This window comes from Onychomys torridus, chromosome 23 (genome assembly GCF_903995425.1).
Source record: "Onychomys torridus chromosome 23, mOncTor1.1, whole genome shotgun sequence".
Lineage (NCBI taxonomy): Eukaryota > Metazoa > Chordata > Mammalia > Rodentia > Cricetidae > Onychomys > Onychomys torridus.
Window position 1 is genome coordinate 55,447,524 of NC_050465.1, and position 23,016 is coordinate 55,470,539.

The following is a 23,016-nucleotide window of genomic DNA, read 5'->3' on the forward strand; positions in this document are numbered from 1 at the left end:
CTACTTAGGTTTGAGTGAGAATCTGAGAGTGGAGCTGATGAACCAGCCTGCATCTCAGGCTTGAAAGCTATGTGATAGTAAAGACAAACCAAGTTCATTCCTGTTTATGACTAAACATCTGTTTCTCAAGGTTTGGGCTATGCCCCGCCTGTAACCTTAACTGCGAGTGGTTCTGTATTGTCTATTCCATGTCAACTATGTCTTTGTTTCAAAAAGTTATGACCATCTTGCAACACTTAAGTTTGTTCCAAAAGGTTGTTATGACTACCTTGTTATGACTGTTTTATGACCACCTTGCAGTCATTTCTTTGTTTCAGGAGGTCGTTATGACTAACTTGTTATGCTCCTATAACCCCATCTATTTTGCCCTCCAAATCCTCCATTTGGAAACTCCATACCCTTTTATAACAGCCTTGTCTTCCTCATGTCCCACGCTGACCTCTCAAACCCTGCCTTAGAGGGAAGCAGCCTGTGTACACAAATAAAAATGCTTGCTTTAGTTAGTTTGGCCCTAATGATTTGGGTCAATGGTCTTTGTTCTCCCATCTTTGTGACTAAGGGAACCACAATAATCTTCATTTGAGGAAGAATTTGCTAACTTTCTACCATGTAAGAGCACAGAAAGTGGGGAAGCCCCTCATCTGAACCTGACCATGCTGACAGTGATCCCAGATGTCTGCCTTCCAGGCTGTCATTAATTCTTGACATTTTGATTGCCCAAACTACGATTTTGTTATAGCAGCCCAGCCAAACAAAATCCTAAAAAGAAGCATTCAGGGTATTGTTGTGGATATCACTCTGTATAAATAAAGTGCTGATTGGCTAGTAGCCAGGCAGGAAGGATAGGGTAGGCGGGACAAGGAAGAGAAGAAGGCTGGGAACAGGAAGGCTGGAAACAGGAAGGCTGGGAACAGGAAGGCTGGAAACAGGAAGGCTGGGAGGAGACATTGTCAGCCGCTGCCATGAGAAGCAACATATAAACACACTGGTAAGCCACAAGCCATGGGCTAAATATAAGAGTAAGAGCTAGACAGTGGTAGGCCTGAGCTAATGGCCAAGCAGTTTAAATAATATAAATGTCTGTATGATTATTTTATACGTGGGTTGTGGGACCGAGGGGGCTTGGTGGAACCTGGAGAGAAGCTCTCCAACTACAGGGTATGGCTCAGAGATGTTAGTTTTGACTCAGATGTTTTTATTTTCGGAGATCTTTTTTCTCAACTTCAATAGTCCTCTACACTGCAAAGACCCAACAAGTTTCAATGACTTAACCAAAAGCGACCTCCTTTGAGTAGGAGAAGTAGATGAAAATCAAATCTGAGTCCCAACCCCACCTCTACCCCAAGGGCATGCCAGGCGGGTACTCTACCACAGAGACACTTCCCAGCCTCTCCTGTTAAGTCTCATAAAGCATTTTGATGAGACTTTAACATGAGCAAACTAACCACATAGTTTTTCTGGAACGCAGAGGCACTCTCAAGAAGCTAGCCCCTGAACACAAACTCAGTCAAGCTGTTGCTTACTCTGCTGAACCTCAGGAGAGTCAAGTCCAAGGTAACTTCAAATGTTAAAACTTAGAAAGCCACTGCAGCATTCGTGACATAAACGGGTAATTTCAGCACCCAGTCCCACACATCTCATACAAATGTGTGACCTATGTCAAATTTTAGTTTTTGAGATAGGGTCTTGCTATGTAGCCCAGGCTGCCTTGAACCTTCCCTCCTCCTCCCTCAGCTTCTTAAGTGCTAGTATTACAGACTAATCTTCAGCTCTCTGAGCGTTAATTTTATCTAAAAAAAAAAAAAATGAGAACAATAATTGATATAGCATTTTGATACTATCACATGAGCATAAGTATGAATCACCTATATCAATAAGCATCCAAGAAATGGTAGCAGTGAGGACAATCCCATACTTATTAAAGAAGACCATGGAACACATTTCTCAAATGCTTTTTTAATTATGGCACTATTTAACTGTGATGAGGGTAAATGAAAATTTCACATTTGTAAGGTACTTTTGGGACCAGATGATTGCAATTGGCCCATTTCTGCAATACTGTTGAAGCAATTGTAATGTGGGTGCAATGAGTTCTCTGTTACTTTTCTGGTTTCTGTCCCTCTGCCATGGCCCAGATACCTCTCTGCAGGGCTCATGTCATCCTTAGCATCTGTGTAACGATGGTGATATTAACCTTAAAAAGAATAAGCAGGAATACCCTCCTGTCGACAACTGCCCATCCCATCACTTCCAAGCTCACTCTGCTATCACTCAAGTTGCTAGCTCTTTACTATTACTGGAGATGGGCTTTATAGTTTGGAACCTCCTCCCCTCAGCCATAAATGCTCAATTTCAAGAGCCAGGTCTTTCTCATGTGTGTTCGTGTGTGTGTGTGTGTGTGTGTGTGTGTGTGTGTGTGTGTGTGTGTGTGTGTGTGTGTGACAGACAATCTTTTTAGGATGAGGGGACCAATAATGGGGAAAATACTGGAATGCTTGAGTGGTGGTAGAGCACTTTACAAGACCTGTTCCACCCCCAACAAGAATGGGAGTGTGCATGAATGAATATTAGAATTCTTCTCTCAGAGGGGGAAAAAAATTCTGTACAGATACCCAGTCCACCAATAAGGTGTTACTAAAGCCTTACTTAGTTCACAGCACTTCTTGCTTTAAAGGGGCTAAGTGGTTTCCTATGCCCCTTTCAGAGTTTCTTCATGAGAACCAACTGTGCACACAAAAATTTAGGCTTGTTGCTCCATTTCACTTTGCATGTGTTTCCCAGCTAGGTAGTTCTCCAAAGTTCCTGAGACTCTCAAAACCATTCATCCTTCCCCCAATTAACACTGTGATCCTAGGAGGATTCTGAGGCATACAAATTGCTTACTTTAACCTATTTATCTGTCCTGTGCTCCCATGCTCTCCCACACCTTCCCCCACAGGGCTTTGGTTACCCTCGCTAGTGCTTCTGTGCACAAAGGCATCCCAGTCTTGATCTCTTTCCTGATCTTCAGGTTCAATGTCACGTAACAGTTTATTGGAAGTTGTCACAACACTACCCCTTTCCTTTGCCTGTGGTGTGAAGGATTTTATAAGTGGCAAGGCTTTCTCACAGACACTTGGATAAGTATATATAACAAGAAAAATGGAATAAATGGATATTGGAATCCCCAGACTTTCCTCCTATGAAGAATTTACAAATTAGTGAGGATATTGTACGAATCCCTACCCTCACACTAATTCTTCTCTGGCTTTCCATTATGGAATCATGCAATGTGGTCAACCACTTCGACATTTTTAGAGAACATTCCCTGTGTCAGATACAAATTTTATTTGCAAAGATGTTTAGGGCTGGGTAAGGGTAGTTTGTGCCTTTGATCTCCGCACCTGAGAGGCAAAGGTGGGCAGACCTCTGAGTCGGAAGCCAACCTGGTCAATGGAGTTCCAAAACAGCAAGAGACCCTCTCTTGGGCAGGGGACAGGTTGGGTGGGGAGAGACTTTTATGAAATCCAGAGCTTAAAAAAAAAACTGCGGTTTGAAAGCAATTGATTAGGAGCAATCAAGTATGTTAATTAATGAAATGAACAAACCGTCACAGAATTTAGGATCATGGTGTCTGCTGTATGCATCTGACTGAGCTAGCCTGCATAAAAATGCTATTAAAATAAGCTAAAGTAATATGCTTTATGCTGGCTTTTCTCCCTCTGGAATCCAGTGTGGCATAATGATTAAGCACCCAGAGCTTGGAGATCAGCAAAGCTGTGTTATAAAGCCAAGCCCTGCCATTTCCTAGGATTATCTCCTAGGGCCCATCGTTTTGCCTGTTTTAGAATTTCTCTTCATCGTTTGTAAATTTGGGATTAATTTATACCAGTCTCCAAGCCAGGTATATAGTTGAGTGAAGAAGTACAAACTTTACAAACATGAAGTCCCACTTAGGATGGTGAGAGAAGGGGAAGACATAAGGACAGGCAGGGGAAAAGGAGGATTTGGATAAGGAGAGGGAGAGGGGACGGAAAGAACAGAGGAAAAGAACTATTGACTTCATACTCATAGGGCTGTGGAAAGGCATCACAGATCGTGAAACCATCCGAAGCCCTGAGTCTAACACAGTCCATGGAGCCCCATTCACCATGGACTGTACAGAATTAAACACGTGCAATTAAAACGTAATTTAAAGTGAACAGTCAGTATATCCCCCCCCCCACATTTAGAACTGGTTGTATTATTGTTGAGTTGGACTAAGCCAGGTATATATACTTATAAATACTTTTATGAAAGAGTAAATATTCTATGCAAGATCCAATTCATTCTATTAGGAGAAATTCTTACTATTGCAATTCCTTTGCAAAATGATGCAATCACCATGAAAGGAAGGCGGAAAGCCTATTTAATGATCAAAACTGCGTTTAGTATCATCTTAAATAAAGCAGCTACTGGATCCCTAAGATTCCTTGGCTTGTCATAAAAACCTGATAATAAGAATCTTCATGACTGTTTAATTAACTTAGACATCTTTTGTTTATAGCATTGTGTTGCTCCTTCATGGGCAAAATATCCTCAGCAATTGATGCTATTTATTCCTAAGTACAATAGACAGATTTTATGGAAGGAGAAAAAAAAGCACACACCAGTAGGATGAAAATAAGTCAATATCCCCCACCCATGGATATCATAATGATTAATGTGGATCTCCCCTTGATCCGGCCGCTTGTGTCTGTAAATATTGATCAAGATATTGGGTGCAGTGGACTGTTTGCATAACTGAACCATTTGGACAGGCTGGAGTCTCTTGGACTTGCACATACAGATTAGGTCTCAATGTCACATAGACCTTGGCATTCAGTGAAAAGTTATCCAAGGCTCTAGGAGCATCCGCTTGTGCCGTTTTGAGATGGATCTTGGAAGGATGTGAACAGCATCTTTGTGGGCACTCCCACAGTTCTGTCATCGGATCAGAAGCAGCTAGGTTAAGGGCACAGCCACAACAATAGGCCCCTCTAGAAATTGGGTTTGATAGGCTTTTGTATATCTTCTGTACTTCCTCGTCACTTGTCAAATTCCATCTGACACAGATAGCCCATTGGTCATTGCTTTTTGTTCAACAGATGTCAGAGTCCGGCCCATTCCACTGGCATTTTATGACTTGCTATTTTTAAGGAAATACCTCAGGAGAAACCCTCATTCCCACCCCTCTTCATACAGTGTAATTACCGAAGCGCATAAAGCGGTTATAGCAGGAATTTATCACTTTCAGGTGGAAACACTCCCAGCCAAATAAAAGACAGAGTAGCAATGCCAGAAGCAATTTATAACAGGCTCACTGACATTTTGTGTTGAGAAGCCCCACCACTGAATAAGCATTAAGTCGTAAATCTCCGTAAACGTGATTAAGGCGAGCAAGTTATTCTTTGAAGGGACACTGTATTAAAAGAGTGCCGTGATGCAAAGCAGGAAAGTTCTGTTGACAAAAATCACCAAAATCAGCTGTCAGTAAAATTTAAAAACAGCTTGTTTAAAATTCTGTTGGAGTCCAGCAGCTGTTTGTTTGCACATAAAATGTTCATTTAGGAAATGAGCAGGGCCCTACTTGGGGTCCATTGTACTTCAGAATCCTGGAACCGATTTAATCAAATTCATGCAATGGTTGAAATTTCTTTCAAAAGACAAGTGAGAAGTACCCGACATATTTGAATATACCTCATAAACACTGTGTGTTCCATAAATATGAGAAATGAAGACTGTACCGTTATCATAAAAGTTGTGATCAATTATAAACTGCACTTCAGCTTTATTATTCCCCATCTCCATTCCATGCATTTGGGAATTATGCCATGTTTGGGTTGGGTTCATTTTCTTAGTGTTGGTAGAACCCGTTAACAGACACTAGGCAATGTACTTTAGTTTAGAAGGCTGAATTAAAATTATTTACCTAAATCTCACCACTATATGTGAGATTAGTAAATTTCACCTTGATTTTATTGCATGTGCCTTTATTTAGTAACTTCTCACTACCTCAAATGATGTCTTATGTATATTTTCATATGAAATTAGCAAAATAGAAAATGTCTATCCCCAGTGTATGAATAAATAAGCTCATATACAGTGGAGTGCTTGCATTATAATGTTATTGATACAGCCTAGCACTTAGACCCCTACAGTAAAGCCTAGATTCAAAGAAATAATGGACTCGTTATTTTATATGAAACTAAATAAATTAGTTAAAAATTAATGCTAAAAGGAAAAAGGAAGTCATTGTGCTGTGCAAACCAGCCATGGAAATACAGAGTTTAAGATCAGCCGGGAACACATACGAGTATTCTAGACCAGCCTGTGTTACAAGGTCCTACCTCAAAACAAACTACAACAAAGCTGGCCTAGGTGGCACACATCCTTAATCCCAGCACTGGGTAAGCTGAGTCAGGAGGATCACACTTTTGAAATCAGCCTGAGCTAAATGAAACCCTGTCTCAAGCACGCACATGCTCATACATGCACATACATATTCCACTGGTTTTAATCCCTAGAAAAGAATCTGGACCATCCTGATTAATTATGCAATTACAGCATCACTCTAAGCAGTGGTTCTCAACCTGTGGGTCGCAGCCCCTTTAGGGGTCACATATCAGATTTCCTGCGTATCAGATATTTACACTACAGTTCATAACATTAACAAAATTACAATTATGAAGTAGCAAGGAAATAATTTTATGGTTGAGGGTCACCACAACATGAGGAACTGTGTAAAAGTTTCGAAGCGTTAGGAATGTTGAAAACCACTGATCTATAGCATGGGTACCATTATCATCCCTCTTGGCTGAAGCGGAAACAGGGTCCTAAGTAGTTGGTGAGTTCCACAGGAATACACAACTCGCAAGCAGCACAGCACAGAACTAGATCCAGGTCTCCCTGACTTCAAAGCCCAGACTTTCAGAACCTTTCTAACCTAGTTTGTATTCAGTTTAACTTCAAAGGATGATGTTTAAGGTCAAATCTATTGAAATACTATGAATGCTCACTAATTCCCAGACAATTGTGCACTGTACATTACAGAACACTTTTGGTTTTGGAGCATAACTTTTTTTAAAATTAATTTATTGCTTTATTTTGCATCCTGACCACAGCCTCCCCTTCCTCCCCTCCCTCCTACCAACTTCCTTCTCTTCTCCTCCTCTGTAATCACTCAGAAAGAGGCAGACCTCCCATGGGCTTCAGCAAAGCCTGGCATATCAAGCTGCCATAAGACCAAGCACCTCAGAACTTTACAAGTCTCTCCTTGCAGAAAACAGGCTGCCTAGTTGCTGACAAGGCCAATAGAAGAAGCAATGGAAACAGTACGTGGCACAATACCATTGTCCGGTTGTGTGTGTGGTAACACACAAATGCAACAAGAGGTCAAGGGAAGGACTATTTAAAATTGCCTTAAGAAGATTGGTGTGGCCGTGAATAGCTTTGTGAGAGAGGGCGAAGTGGAATCTTAAGCCTGGAAAAGAAAGCGGTTTGAAATTGTAAAAGGGAGGAGGATTATTTCGGACAGGCAAAATTGTGAGCATACACACAAAGGACGGGGAAACACTGCATCCATTTCACTGAAGAGCTGAGATACTGAATTGAAGCCAAGAATGCTTTCTCCCCGCCCCCCCCAACAATCCACAAAAGCCAGACAATAGCAATCCATTTAGTTCAGCCTAATTCATATCAGATAGTAGTGGCCACAGCAAGCACACAACTGGACGCATTAAGGAAGCGCTAAACTTTGGGGGGAACTCAGTGAAAACATCACTTTTCCGGAAGGAGGCTGGCAGGAATGGGCAGCTAATGGCCAAGGCTTTTTGTCTGCTCCTGGGTGTCACCCTCCGAGAGAGTCGGTAATGTGGTGCTTAGATATTCAGAGAGAACCCCCTAGTCAAATCAAAGGAAAGAGAAAAATTAGAAAACTAAAATAGCCCAGGGGTATTTGAGATGGGAAATAAGCATTGTTACATTCAAAATAAGCATTATTTATTTATTTGTTTATTCATCCAGCATCTGGGTTTTGGTTTTGCTTTTTTTTTTTTAAAGATAGATCTCATTATGCAGCCCTAGCTGACCCAGAACTCATCATGTAGACTGACCCCAAAGTGGCTGCGGCCTACCTGCTGGCACCTCCCAAGTGCCAAGATTCCAGGCCCACAGCACCAAGCCCAGCCTCAGCTATGCTTATCTAACTTTGGCATCCTCCAAGGCCTGTGTTACCTGGTATACATGGGCTCACAAGAACCATAGGTTAAATCTTCCAGGAATTTTACAAGCTGGTTGTTTAAAGTAACTATAATTTAAAATTACTTGTGAATATAAAATTCATGCTGTGTTACTATTGTTTATTTTGATTTTCTTAGATGATTCTCATGTAGCCAAGGCTGGCCCCAAAGTCATGATGTAGTTGAGGATATCCTTGAGTTCCTGACCCTCCTGGCCCTACCCACTCCCAGCTTCAAACAAATTATTGTGTTTTTAAAACAAATATAGTAAGTTATTTAAAACATCACTTCCTAAATATTTTATTATATTTTCTTATTATCTATGTTGTTGGTATTATTTATATTTGTATCATTATGACTAGATACTGTAGTGTTTGAAGAGATATGCTTATACGTCTCTCGCCAGCCCCATGTTCAATGTCATCACCGTGGTAGCTTGGAATTAACCGTAGTGGGAGCATTTACACCTAACACGCACAGAGGCATGGGTGTATCATGTCTGTTGCTGCTGTATTGTGAATAACCACCCCACAGAAGTCAGTCATATCTCCTTACCATGTTCAAAACAGAATCAGAAAAAAGGCAAACAGCAACTATATCATCGACAAAAAATTTTCCTAATTTTTTTCTCACTAATTTAATTCCAGTATCAACCAAGGTATAGAAACTGCTCTCAGAAAGGTCACACTCAGTGCCCCTGCCCAGTGACATCCAGTGTCTTCTCTGACTACCACCCCATAGAAGTCCAGCTTGTTTTCATAACTGCTCCCAAGCACAGCGCTGCCAGAATAATATGGCATATTTGACCATATATCAGGGTATTTGAGGTCCACATTTTGTTTTGGTTATGTTTTGTTTTCCATCTAGGTTCACATGCTTGGCATGGTCTGAAGTCATGAGCCCTCATTTTGGGGGCCCTACATCCCTCCAGTACAAAACTAATATTCTAGACACAGGACGATAACACTGTTCTGTTCAAACAGGGAGAATGCCTTTCCTACCCCCAACACCCAGTGTTGTCTTGGACTCTAACCCCCCAGACACCTTATGTGAAGTCAGCTCTTTGGGGTTTTCGGTGCTTTTTCCATTCATAGGGCAAGTTCATGGAGGGCTGTACCACTTTTCTTTTTTTCTTTTTCTGCCCTCCCCCTCCCCAGTACCAGGGATAGACCCCAGGTCCTCACTAGGGAAGTGTTCTACAAATGTTCTCTCTCCCCAGCTCTCTTTCCACTCTATTTTGAGGGTAGGTCTCACTGAGTTGACCAGGCTGGCTTTGAACTAGCTCTGTAGCTCAGGCGGGCTGAGGTCCTACTGCTTTGGCCTACTATGTAGCTATGATTCTACACCTGTGCCATCAGGGACAGTTCACTTTTCCTTCTTTATGTACTTCCAACATACATCGCTAGTTAACACCTTGTATATTTAACTTGCTCCTGACTTGTTATCTGTAATTCTTAATAGTGTATGCACTAAGAAAGCAAGGATTTCTCTGTACCCATCATATAATACCTTAGCTAGCCTTAAGGATACTTCATATGTACATATGAATCAACTAATGAGGACAAGGTAAAAGAAACCAGGCCTTGGTCACAGTAGATTTGATCTTTTGATCCTACAGTAGTTTGATTTCTGGACCCAACTCTCTTTTCTCCTATGATGTTTGTTCTCCGTGGATGCTCCCAGGTCATTCATACCCAACAAGCTCGCTAATGTGACTCAGCTTATCTTCACTTTACATCCTCACCCCACACATCTTCTGTCTGCACATAAAGTTGTAATTAGAACAATCATAACGTAATCTAAGTATCTGGAGCAAAATAAATGGAACATGTCCATGGGAATTGTGGTTGGGGCGGGAGGGGGGGGGGGGGGGGGGGGTGGGCAGGGGCAGGCACGCAAAGCCAGTAGGAGCTCCCTATAAGCAAATGTTCTACCACTGAACTACAACTCAGCACCCAAATTTTCTTTTACAAATGCCTTTAATTTTTTTTTTTTTTTTTTAAAACAGCGTGTTAGCCTAGGATTGCAATCCCAGTACTCAGAAGTTGAGGCAGGAGATTAGAAGCCAGCCTGAGTTACATAGAGAATTCAGGGTCGTCCTGGGTTATAAACAGACACCTCACATCAAAGAAACAAGCAATACATTTTCCTAACATTTCAGAACAAATTTCGTTGATGGGATGTCTTGGGGAAATTCTTGATAAGATCCTTGGCTAGGGGATAAGTATTAGCAAAATCCAAAGCAGCAAAGGGCAATGTTTAAACTATTTTTCATGATGCTGGAAGAGAAAAGTCAATTTGGGGGCATGAGAAAGAAGGACAGAAAAAGGTAAGAGAGGAGTCTTGCAATGAAAAAATGCAACCTGCTAGAAGTTCAGGAGTTAGACAGAAGAGCACTGTAAGAACAAGAGGCTTTCTTTGTATAATGCTTTTTTTTTTTTTTTTTTTTTTTTTTACAAGCATGTAAGTACTCCATGGAAACAAATCTGAAATCCATAGATTTGTGAGACCCAGAAAAGTTCCTTGGAAAATGCCATGTAAACTGTGGAACTGAGTGTAAGGGTGAAGAAATTTCATATTCCAGTAAGTCCTTTTGTGTAAGCAGAAGTAACTGCACACATCGTCTATAAATCATTAAGATATTGCGGAGGGATGGTCAGAGGGAGGGAGGGAGGGAGGGAGGGAGGGTATGAAAAGAAAAGAAATGAAGAATGAGGAGTGGAGGGAGACAAGAGGAAGGGAAGAGGGTAGAGTCCTGTCTGAAATCCAATTGTTTACTCAGTAGGACTGGGTAAGAAAGGCCTCTTTGTTTTTGTTTTTGTTTTTTGATTCATTTTACATACCAACCACAGACCCCCCTCTCATCTGTCCTTCCTCAGCCTCCCCTCCCCCTGACCTATCACCCACCCTTCCTCCAAGGTAAGGCCTCCCATGGGGAGTCAGCTGAGGCAGGACCAAGTCCCTCCCCTGTACATCAAGAGTGAGCAAGGTGTCCAACCATAGGTAATGGGCTCCAGAAAGCCAGCTCATGCACCAGGGATAGATCCTGAACCCACTGCCAGGGGCCCCTCAAACAGACCCAGCTACACAACTGTCTCCCATATGCAAAGGGCCTAGAGGGGGGCAATAGAGGGGAGGGGGTGGGGGATGAGAACATGAGGGAGCAGGATGGTTGAGCTGGGGGAAGGATGGAGTGGGAGAGCAACAAAAGAGATATCTCGATAGAGACATTACAGGGTTAGGGAGAAACCTGGTGCCAGGGAAATTCCCAGGAATCCACAAGGACAACCCCAGATTAGCAATAGTGGAGAGGGTACCTGAACTGGCCTATCCCGGTAATCAGACTGGTGAATACACTATCTGTCATCATAGAGCCTTCACCCAGGAACTGATGGAAGCAGATGCAGAGATCCACAGCCAAGCACCAGGCCAAGCTCTGGGAGCCCAGTCAAAGAGAAGGAAAAGGGGTTCTATGAGCAAAGGGGGTCAAGATCATGATAGGGAAATCTACAGAGACAACTGAACCAAACTCATAGGAACTCAGGAACTTTAGACCAACAGCTGTGGAACCTGCATGGGAACAAACTAGGCCCTTTTTGTTGTTTTGTAAGTGGGTATTTTATTTGGTTTGGTTTGCTTTTCAGACAGGGTTTCACTATGCAGCTCACTGGCCTGGAACTTGATATGCAGAACGGGTTTTAACTCACAAAGATCCTCAGGCCTCTGTCTTCCTAGTGCTGAGTTTATAGGCATGTGCCACCATACCCAGCTGTTTTTCCATTGCTTCTGTTGCTGTGATAAACATATATAGATATTCCCCTCTCCCAACTAGAAACATTCTGCTTCCAGAACAAGATGGTCAAAGGTTCTGAAACCAGCTGGGTTTCTACCATCCAGTTCTCAGGGCTCCCCTACCATCCTGCCAGAGGCAAGAAATGACAGTCCTGTGGGCATAAGACCTGATTGTTTTTCAGATCGTATTGTCTTTTATTTTCACACTCAGTGACTCCATGTCAAATATTGCCACATCTTTCCAGCTTAGTGCTATAGGTGAATGTGGATGTTGTGATAATAATCATTGAAACAAGGAATGGACAGAAAAAGGAAAAATACCTTTTTTTCCTAACTATTTTTTAGTGGTGAACAGTATTTAAAGCTAAAATTTAAATATATAATAACAAATGTTATGAGTATCAGTGGCAGGAGATGGGGGCAAGAAATAGCTACTGAAGAATAGGGAAAAGAAAGGCTCTGGTAGTGTTATTGGAGCTATAAGATGTATGTTTATACCCTGTCTGTATGCTGTATTTGTTGCCCTGGTTAAGCCATTTAATTGAAGAACAATCCTAATTAGTCTTAACAATAAAAACCCAGAGTCAGATATTGAGGGTGAAAGCTTTCAATCAGAGAAGCAGAGCAGCCAGCCCCTAGAGACTTCTCACATCTATGAAATCCCAGACCGAATGGGGGTCTTGTCTCTATGAATCCTCAGACTGAATGGGCCAAGTTCCTGTCTCCACCTCCCTAGTGTTGGGATTAGAAGTGTGAGCCTCCCATGTGCTGGGATCAAAGGCTTGAGCCTCCCATGTTCTGGGATCAAAGGCTTGAGCCTCCCATGTACTGGGATCAAAGGCTTGAGCCTCCCATGTACTGGGATCAAAGGCGTGAGCCCCCACCATCCAGCTCTGTTTCTCTTTTAGACCGGTTCAATCTTGTGTAGCCCAGGGTGCCCTTGCACTTCTATTCTTCCTGCTTCCTCCTCCCTAGTGCTGGGATTAAAGGTGTGTACCACCACTGCCTGGTCTCTGTAGTTAACTAGTGGCTAGCTCCGCCCTCTGACCTTCAGGCAAGCTTTATTTGTCAGAACACAAACAAAATATCACAAACATTTCATATTTTCCAACTGGCCTCCTGCCTCAAATGATTTTGGAGTGATGGTTCATCTCTGTTGTCAAGTTGATGAAATCCAGAATCACCTAGCGGGGGTGAACTTGTGGGCCACCTGTGGGAGATTTTCTTCATTAGATTAACCGGAGTAATACCTGCCCACTGTGGGTAGCACCATTCCCTGGACAAGGGTCCTGGATTGTTTACTGAGAAGAACTAAGCACATGCATTCTTCCTCTTCCTCATGACTACAGGTGCAGGGTGACCAACCACCACATTTGCCTCCACAATTTCCCCACCAGGATGATGGATATACCCTTGAATTGAGAGCCAGAAGGAATCCATTCTTCCTGAAGTCGCTTTTGTCAGCGTATTTTATCATAGCAACAGGAAAAGCAAAAAAGACTGCTGGGTTGTTAGAAGGACAGAGGTGAGTGAGTGACAAGAGTCGGCCCTGTCTTCGGAGCTTACCAATCCTGCTTCCCTTTCATAACCCTAAAAGATGGGAAAGAATAATTGCCTTCTCATCGTGTCGCTGGGAAGATCAAATAGGACTACCTTATATAAAAGTGGTTTGTAAACCATACGTGTCAGAGATGGTGATTATACTGCTCTTTGTTCGAACTTAAAAAAAGAAGTACTCAGCCAGCCCCACCTCTGTTAAGTTAAAACAAAATTATTAACTTCAATTGTCAGTGTACAATTGCCTCTAGAAAAAAAAAATACCTCCTTTTAAAAAACCTCTGAAGGTTTTTTGTGCAACTCCCATTGTGATCAATAGATAATGTGGCTTGCTTTGAAATTTCTATATTTCATTTCCAGGTAGGAATTAAATTTCCTTTCTTGAATTATAGGGTGCCAGAAGAAACGGGTGAAGCCTTGAAGAAGAGGCACACAAATCTCAGTGTTTCTATCCTAGCGGGAGAAGTACAGACGAAAAAAGCCCTGCAATTTAAATAGAAATATCCGCAGACTAGGTAATTCTTTATTATACAACATTCGTAAAAGATAGTGAAAAATCCATCCCTAAAAATAAGTTTTAAAAATATTGAATTAAAATAGTGACTTTACCTGCTCATTTGGGGAACACATTTAGGATTGAATCGAACAGAACCAGAGCTTAATGTCCTCTTCTGGTATTTATATACTATGTCTCTTTAAAGGAAATTACAGCTTGACCACACTTGAAGATCGCGCAATCTTGATAAGCTTAGTTCTGTTGAGTACTTTATAATTATTCAAAAAAGGTTAAGCATTGCTCAAAACGAGTATTACTTGCCTCTCAAGTATCACTTGGTTCAAAGCATACCAGTTTTGAAATAGCGCTGTGGCAGTGTGAGAGATATTGGGGGGACTGGCCTGTTCCTATCTCAGCGCTTTTAACCCTTGTCATTGTCTAAAGGACTGGAGCAGTAAGTATCTTTTGTTAAGACACTGGTCTTAACAGTTCTTGAAGCACTTCATGACAAATGACAGCTCTTTAAGCCCCTTTCAACCACACCTGAGTTTATGTTAAGGAGGCCATTTTTGAAAAGCCCCTGCCACCCCAGAATGGGGGGACCAACCAAGCTTTCAGAGAGTTTCAACCTCACACTTCTTCCTCAAGGTCTTCAGAAGGGGGGGGGCGGCGAGGAGTGGGGAGAATGGGAGTGGAGCGGGTGAGGAGTTGGTTAAGTTGATCACTGGTGGATATTGAGGGATACTGTACTGGGAGAACCTGCCTGCTAGAGTCTGCTTTGGGATGTTAAAATAGGCACCTCAGCCATTTGTCCTGGGTTTGAAACCTACCCGACATGACTTGATGTTCTTGCATAATGCAACCTGCATCAAAACCCAAAGGCGCAGTGTTCAGAGCGCTTCCACCTAATTCAATACTTGGAGACTCCTGGAGGGTAGGGAAGCCACGCCTCCCTTCTGAAATACCTTGTCTAATGCATCTCTTCACGCCTATCCTCTGTAACATGCATTATAATAAATGAATAAATGTGCATACGTGTCTTTCTGGGTTCAGTGAGCCACCTCTACAATATTAATCAGAGTCACGGGGGAAGCTTGCAGTTGGCTCCTGAAGTGATGGGGAGGGTATGTATGGTCTTATAGTTCTGGAATCCTCAACTTGGGGATTCAAATGCTACCTCCAAGTAGATACTACCCAAATTGAATTGAATTGGCAAACTATAGCCGTTGGCCACTGCAGAACTGATTAGTTGCTGGAAGATGAAGCTCTGATACACTTACTTCATGGTGACCGGAAAACACAGAAGTCATCTGTGTCTATTGCTGGGTGACAGAACTGAAGAGACCTTTGTCTCCCTTAAGTTGCCTTTGTCATGGTATTTTATCATAGCAACGAGAAAAGTAACTAAGACACTTTGCTAGGTACCAGACATATATAGGTGAAAGAGTAACCCAACCGAGTTCTCACAGAATTTACAACCTGCGCTTTCCTTTCACTACTTCTAAGTCAAGGAAAAGAATAATTTCCTTCCCATAGTGTGGCTATGAAGAACGAACGGGAACACTTTTCTCCTTTTAGCTGTTAGGTCCACATCGGGATGCATCTCTCCATTGTTCTCTAAGTTTACAACTGTAATCATAGAACAGAACCACCATATCACACAAAGATATAATGCATATGAATACTACAGTACAGAATTCAGATGTATCACTACAGGGTATAAGATCAATGGATTCGTTATTATTCGATTAATAAGACTAAAGAGGGATAGAATCTAGAAACATGGGAGACCTTTCTCTTTACTTGAGAAATTAACTGAAGACAGTCAGGTATTTCTAAAGTCTAAGCCATGAGTCCATTCAAGTAAGAAGGGGAAAAATAAGCAGACTACTAAATAAGGTTTACATAGTACTTAAGCACAGATAATGCAGTCTTTGCCGTCACAGAGCACAGGTATTTTGAAATCAATTTAAACAGGACAGAAGGCTTGTGACACAGCTTCAGTACAGTGCTAGGACATCCTGTGCTGCCTTCCCTCTATACCCATAGGAATCAAGAACTGTGGCTTGTCAAGGCAGCAAAAGTCCTATCCTGATGAAGAAAGCAATATGAATTCCCAGCAGAATGAAAAAATGCTAGTACCCTTTTTGGGAAAGTGAAGAACAACCATATTCAAGGTATATTTTCCTACGGTATGGCATTTTGTTCCATATTTCATTTTTCATAAGGTACTTCATATACATGGATTGTTTGTTAAAAGGTATAGGAGAAATCTGGAACAAAAACACTGTACTCACTATTTTATGAGGTTTAATATAATTTTTAATGCAGTAACACATAAAAAATGTTTGTAGAAAATCAGTATTTTAACTCAAAGAAATGGAAAAAAGGAGGAGAAATTTTAAATTATGAATTGCTTTTCAACTTCTAATTCATTTCCAATAGGACTTTAATGAGACATAAAATTCTTTCTTCAAAAACATGTGTTCTGTATGTGTGAAATTTAAAATATCATGATATAATTGATAAAAATTGATCACAAATAGTAGTCTATACTTTACCTAATAATTGTAATAAAAAGCCTTTATAAACCATGTTACTCTAAAGAGTCATCATTTTACATTTTGAATGTGAAGTTTTACCACTGGTCACAACAGTCCATGAAGATCAGCCACAGGAACCTGAAAATATACTTTGAAATACAGAAAGGCCCATAATAATGGACTTCAACCTAATTGAGTGCTCCATGCTCTCCTGTTGTAAACCGGAACAAGGAGAGTCCAAATAATCAAGGACTCATTACCCATGATTCATTAGAATGTACCGGGAGCAAATGTACCAATATGGCTTGTTCTTCACTTATGTACGGCCTTGGCTGAATCACAATAAACAAGAATATTCAGCCAAATCCTTTTTTCAATCGCTCAGTACAGGAAGACATCAAAATATATTCAAGCAGTGGGAGTCTCCAATACTTAGAATTTTTTTTTAAAGTACATTGGATAGGGAAGAGATTAAGTTTCAAATCCAGGGTGAAGGCGATTTGTTTTTACATAGTGAAAAATAATAATACAATAGGGTCCTCCTGAGGTTTTGTGTGCTCTGCTGGGTTTGATTTGCTAAAACTTGATTTTCATGTAGAAAATGAATTTTCTTTGTTTTGTTCAGAAAGCACTTTAAAGGATTCCTGAAGTGTACATGTTTTACCAAGTGATGTAAACTGAGTATTTCTGCCTGTCCCTGTAATCCTAACACCAGACTGAGGCAAAGGGTCACTACTGTTTGGGACTAGCCTGGGCTATAGAGTGAGACCGTGTCAGAAAAACAACAACAGTCCTATTAGCATACATTCATCCATAAATCTGTCTGAAAACATGTTTCCTCATCCACATGGCATTTAAGAAGAGAGTTATTGAGTTGGCAAAATGGTTCTGCAGTTAGGTAGTGGTGCTTGCCTGATGACAGGCAGTCAATCAATGGCACACACTAGGGGGCAGGAGAGAAGTGGCTTCCAAGAGTTGTCCTCTGACCTCTTCAGGCACATCAACAAATCTGCGGAATATGTTCCTAGTCTTTGCAAGTCAATCATTCCTCTCCAAATGTAACCTCAAAACACATAGTAGAGGCCAAGTGGTGGTGCGGTGGTAGCCCACCACTTTTAATCCCAGCACTCAGGAGGCAGAGGCAGAGGCAGATGGATGTCTATGAGTTCAAGGCTAGCCTGGTCTACAAAGCTAGGACAGCCAAGGCTACACAAAGAAATCCTGTCTCGAAAAACCATATATATGTATATATTCTCTATATATAGTAGAGAAAAGTAATTGGTTGTCTATTGTATGTGGCTGGTGATTTCTCAGCAAATAAGGGACTTTTTATTTTAGTAGACTTTCTTTATTATTAATTTAAATGTGTAAAAATTGGTAGTGAGAATGTAGTTCAGTGAAGGAGTATTTGGCTCACACCATGAAGCTTATTTGTTCAATCTCCAGCATAGAAAAGAATGAATGCATAAAAATTATTGGTTTCTTAAAAATGTTTCTTTGTTAAATTGTGTGTGTATATGTATATGGAAGATAATTATAAATTTTGACTATTTGAAATGCAATTATAAGTTTATGGTTATTTGAGGCCAGTATATGCCACCCTACAAAATATACCTTTGGTGTAATGATTTTAATCTGTAGGCAGTTAAGAAGAGCAGGTTAAAGAGAAACTCTCTGCCCTTCCCCTGTGTGGATTATGAGGACATTACCTAAAAGTAAAATAGGTGACCTCTTCCCCCCTCTACTAAAAAGTACACTTGTTGATCACTGTGAATAATTATTTTTATTAACTTACTCTTGTTTTTGAGGCAAGATCTCCCTAATGTAGCTAACCTCCTGGAGTGCTGGGATTGCAAACCTGCACTGCTGTGTCTAGTCCTAACAAATTTAGACTCTATCAATCTGGAAATGGCACTATAGGACTGTATTAGTTACTTTTGCGTAGCCATGCTAAAACACATGACCGCAGCAGCTTATAGATAGGTTTACCTTGGCTCATGGTTTTAGAGGGATGCATGTCCACAATGGTGGGGCAGTATTGTTGATGAAATTCTAAACAGTCTTAATAAATAAGAAACACAGAGCCAAATGCAGAGTTAAAAGCCCAAGAGATCAGAGCCTTTAGCTTACCATTTGCTGCTGTCCTTCCCCTGAGTGAGAGACCTTCTCCCTGTGTCCTGTCTTTTTATTGCCCTTCTGTTCTGCCTTCTCATCAGTTCTAAACCCAACCACATGACTTCCTCATTCACTGCCTGTCTATACAGACCTCCAGGTCTCGATGGTTGGTACTGGGATTAAAGGCATATGTCACCATGCGGGGCTGTGTCCTTGAACACACAGACTTTGCCTGCCATGTGATCGGATTAATGGCATGTGCTACCACTGCCAGACTTCTGCTTAGTGGCTTGCTCTTAGCTCTGATCCCCAGGCAACTTTATTTATTAACATACAAATAAAATCACATTTCAGCACAAATAAAATATCACCATACAGTATGACAGGAAGCCTTAAGTGTGGTGGCCACAGTAGACTACTGAGAGCTCACAAGCATGATGCAGAGAGAGCAAGTAGAGTGAGTGACACTCTTCACTCCTAATCCCCCAGCCTACCCAATGACGGACTTCCTCCAGCAAGGCCGCACTTCCCAAGCCTCTCCAACACAAACAGCACCACCAAGTGGGGACCAAGTGTTCAAATGTCCAAGTCTATGGGGGACGTTCTCATTTAAACCACCACAGTGATAAGCTTTGCTAACCTGCTTTTATCTCCCATTTCTTCACATCTTCACATATTCCACCCTGAAGAGACTCAGACTTATTCTTTGATTCACTATTACTCTAAATGTCTCCTGTTCTCTACTGAAGATGTTCTGTAAGCCCAAATTCAAAGCCATCTCTGAGAACTTCTAATTCCCTAAGTGTCTCCATGTAAATATGAGGAATATTTGTGTGTGTGTGTGTGTGTGTGTGTGTGTGTGTGTGTGTGATTATTGCACTTCTCCCTTTAATTTTATTAATGGCTTTTGTTATACAGTTTTGTGTCAACCAAGAACTCAGCAGAAGATGAGAGGTGACATCATTTTTCTTCCCTTAAGTGATAAAATTCATATTTCCTGTCAGACAAATATAATATTGGTATGAAACTTGCAGCTAGGAAATAAGTTATTTATGTGTCATCATTTGAAGTTCTTGCTTCCAATTAGTATTTCTGAGGTTGTCTATTAAATGTATGTATTGATTCATTCTGGAAGTTTATCTTGAAACAATGAATTATCATGATATCTTAGTTTGGGTTTTTATTGCTGTGAAGAAACACCATAACCATGGCAACTCTTTTTTTGTTCTTGTTGTTTTGTTTTTGTTTTTGTTTTTCAAGACAGGGTTTCTCTCTGTAGCTTTGGAGCCTGTCCTGGAACTCACTCTGTAGACCAGGTTGGCCTCGAACTCACAGAGATCCTCCTGCCTCTGCCTCACGAGTGCTGGAATTAAAGGTGTGCACCACCGCACCCAGCGAACCATGGCAACTCTTATAAATAAAAACACTTAATTGAAGGGGCCCACTTACAGTTTCAGAGGTTCAGACCATTATCATCATGGCTGAGAGGATAGAGGTGTATAGGCAGATGTGGTACTAGAGCTGAGAGTCCTACATCTTGATGCATAGGCAACAGGAAGTCGACTGATAGTTACACTGAGGGAAGCTTGGGCAAAAGGGACCTTAAAGCCTGACCCAACAGTGACACACTTCCTCCAACAAGGCCACATCTCTTGGTAGTACCATTCCCTTTGGGGGCCATTTTCTTTCAAACCACTACCCATGATAAAAATGTGAATTGAATTTGGATCTTTTTAGTGTTTTCCAATGAACAATTAAGAATGGTTTGTTAGAAGTCAAACTGTTATTGCCCAGTAGGAAATCCCTAAATGAATAAGACAAGCTTGCTGTGTGGTATTGTTAATGCTTATGTGTTCTTAGGTTTCATCCATATTGTGTTCCTTTTGGAACACCGTGTTTGTTTATGGTTCATTTAGAGTTCTGCAGGTATATATATATTTATATCTCTTTGCTTTGACTACAGAAGACACTCCTTAAAATTTATCTTTTTTTTTTTGTACTTTACTATGTCACTATTATCTGCCACATGTATGTTCTAGCAATATCAAAAGTTGCCCATCAATTCCCATAGGGCAGTGGCAATGACAGTTTTGACATTGGTTTATTGAAAGGGCAAAATATCTGTGTCCTACATGTACCAGTCATTCTCCTCCAACTAATGAACATGAAAAAGAAAGTGTTATTGTTGAGGATACAGCAAGGTAGTGACATTAATAACAAGGTTGCCTTAAAATGATTCTCAATTATCATTAGTCTTGTTTTGTACTGAATTCATCAATAAACTCAGCTACATGCTAAGTTTAATTCATGCACATCAAAAATTTCTAAGTTCCTAGAAACTTAGCAGTGCATAAAAATTACTCGATGATTAAAAATTCCAAATAGATTTTTAAATTTGTGTGTGGCCTTGAGAAGAGTATGAAACACAATGATGGAAATGAGAGACCATGGTAACTCCCATGTCTTTCCTCCTAATAATCTCTGTAAGTACTGAAAATGTCATCTCTCACTTCATTCTGTGTCTCTAATTGAAATCCATGACAGACATTACATTGTGGTGGAGTAGAGTCTGAATGGTGGGTGTAGATCCTGGGGCTTTACATATGTCTCCCATTTCCTAGAGAAGTTTAATAATTATAAACTCAGATTCCATTGCACTTCCTCGCCTGCTGTATTTCAGCTTGATTTGTTTGGGTAACTGATCTTTCCTATACTGTTTACTATACTTTTGCTTGATTGTATGTTGAGTCCCACTCCCCCTCTTTGTAAAGGGAAGAAACTTATTCAAGAAAACTAGTAAAGATATAATAACTCTTGGGCTGCTTTTCTAGATCCAACCCAACTTCCTCTAAATGCCCAGCAACTTTCTGCCTTGTATACATTGGAACATTCTCTTCTGGATTCATCATGTCAGTTGGTAACTAAATAATGATCCTGATGATTCTACAGCCTCAGAATCACAGAACCCATTGTTTATTTACCGAAAATATTATGCAATTAAACTTCCAGGTATACTGTACACCTCTGAGAACCGCCTACCCTGCCAATAACCGTCTGAAAGACATTCTTGTATCAAGTCCTTTATGCATAACTGGACTCCTGGGTGCTTATCTGTAACTGTTAGGCCAAGTGTGAGTGCCTGCTAATAGTGTGATAGTTTGAAAAATCAACTGAAATGAGTATGTATGGATCACCAAAAGGGCAAACATGTGGTTAGTTAGCATCACACAATATCATACTGTGTCTATATTATATTCACACCTTATATACTGAATTAAAGCAAACTAAAGTAAATTTCTCAGTAATAGAACTTTTGAAAATCCTGTTGGACATGGCAGTACCTGCCTTTAATCCCAGATCTCTGGAGGCAGAGGCAGGTGGATCTCTGTGAGTTCAAAGCCAGCTTGGTCTACAAATCAAGTTTCAAGGAAGCCAGGACTGTTATTCAGAGAAACCCTATTTCAAAAAACCAAAACAGAAGAAAAGATAAGAAAATCCTTGGAAATATTTAGTGAACATACATACATGCTGGGCTTAAAAATCCTTTACCATAGCAGCCATTGTTTTAGATAAGGTCCAGGGAGATTGTGGCTTCCAAACAATCAGCTAGGTCCTCACCGCTAGAACCTGAGTATCATTTTACACAGTTAAAGCATTATGACTAGGTGATTATATTAAAAATTGGCAAAGATGAGATCATCTTGATTGCTTGAAGTGAGCCCTGAATGCAACCACAAGGGTCCTTATAAGAGGGAAACAGGGGGTGGTGGGGTGTCTGGAGAAATGGCTCATTGGTTAAGAGCACCGACTGCTCTTCCAAAGGTCCTGAGTTCAATTCCCAGCCACCACATACATGGTGGCTCACAACCACCTGTAATGAGATCTGGTGCCCTCTTCTGGCCTTCAGGGACACATGCAGACAGAGCACTGTATACATAATAAATAAATAAATCTTTTTTTTTAAAAAAAAGAGGGAAACAGGAATCTGTTCACAAACACAGGAGAATAGATACTATGAAGTAAGGTGAGATTAAAAGATGCTGCAGCCAGAAACCCTGGGGAAGTTCATGGTCAGTGATGCTGCTGACTTCTTTTGTGGTGGTGTCAATGACTGCTGACACAGCTGAGAATGAGAGACATAGATGGCTTCTGTGACAACCCCCCCCCACCCCGAAAGTCCAGACTGGAAGCCATTGAAGAGAACTCTTAAAAATGATAAGGATGCTGAAGAGTAGCTCTTCATAGTTGATTACTTCTGGCGGGGGTGCAGGGGGGG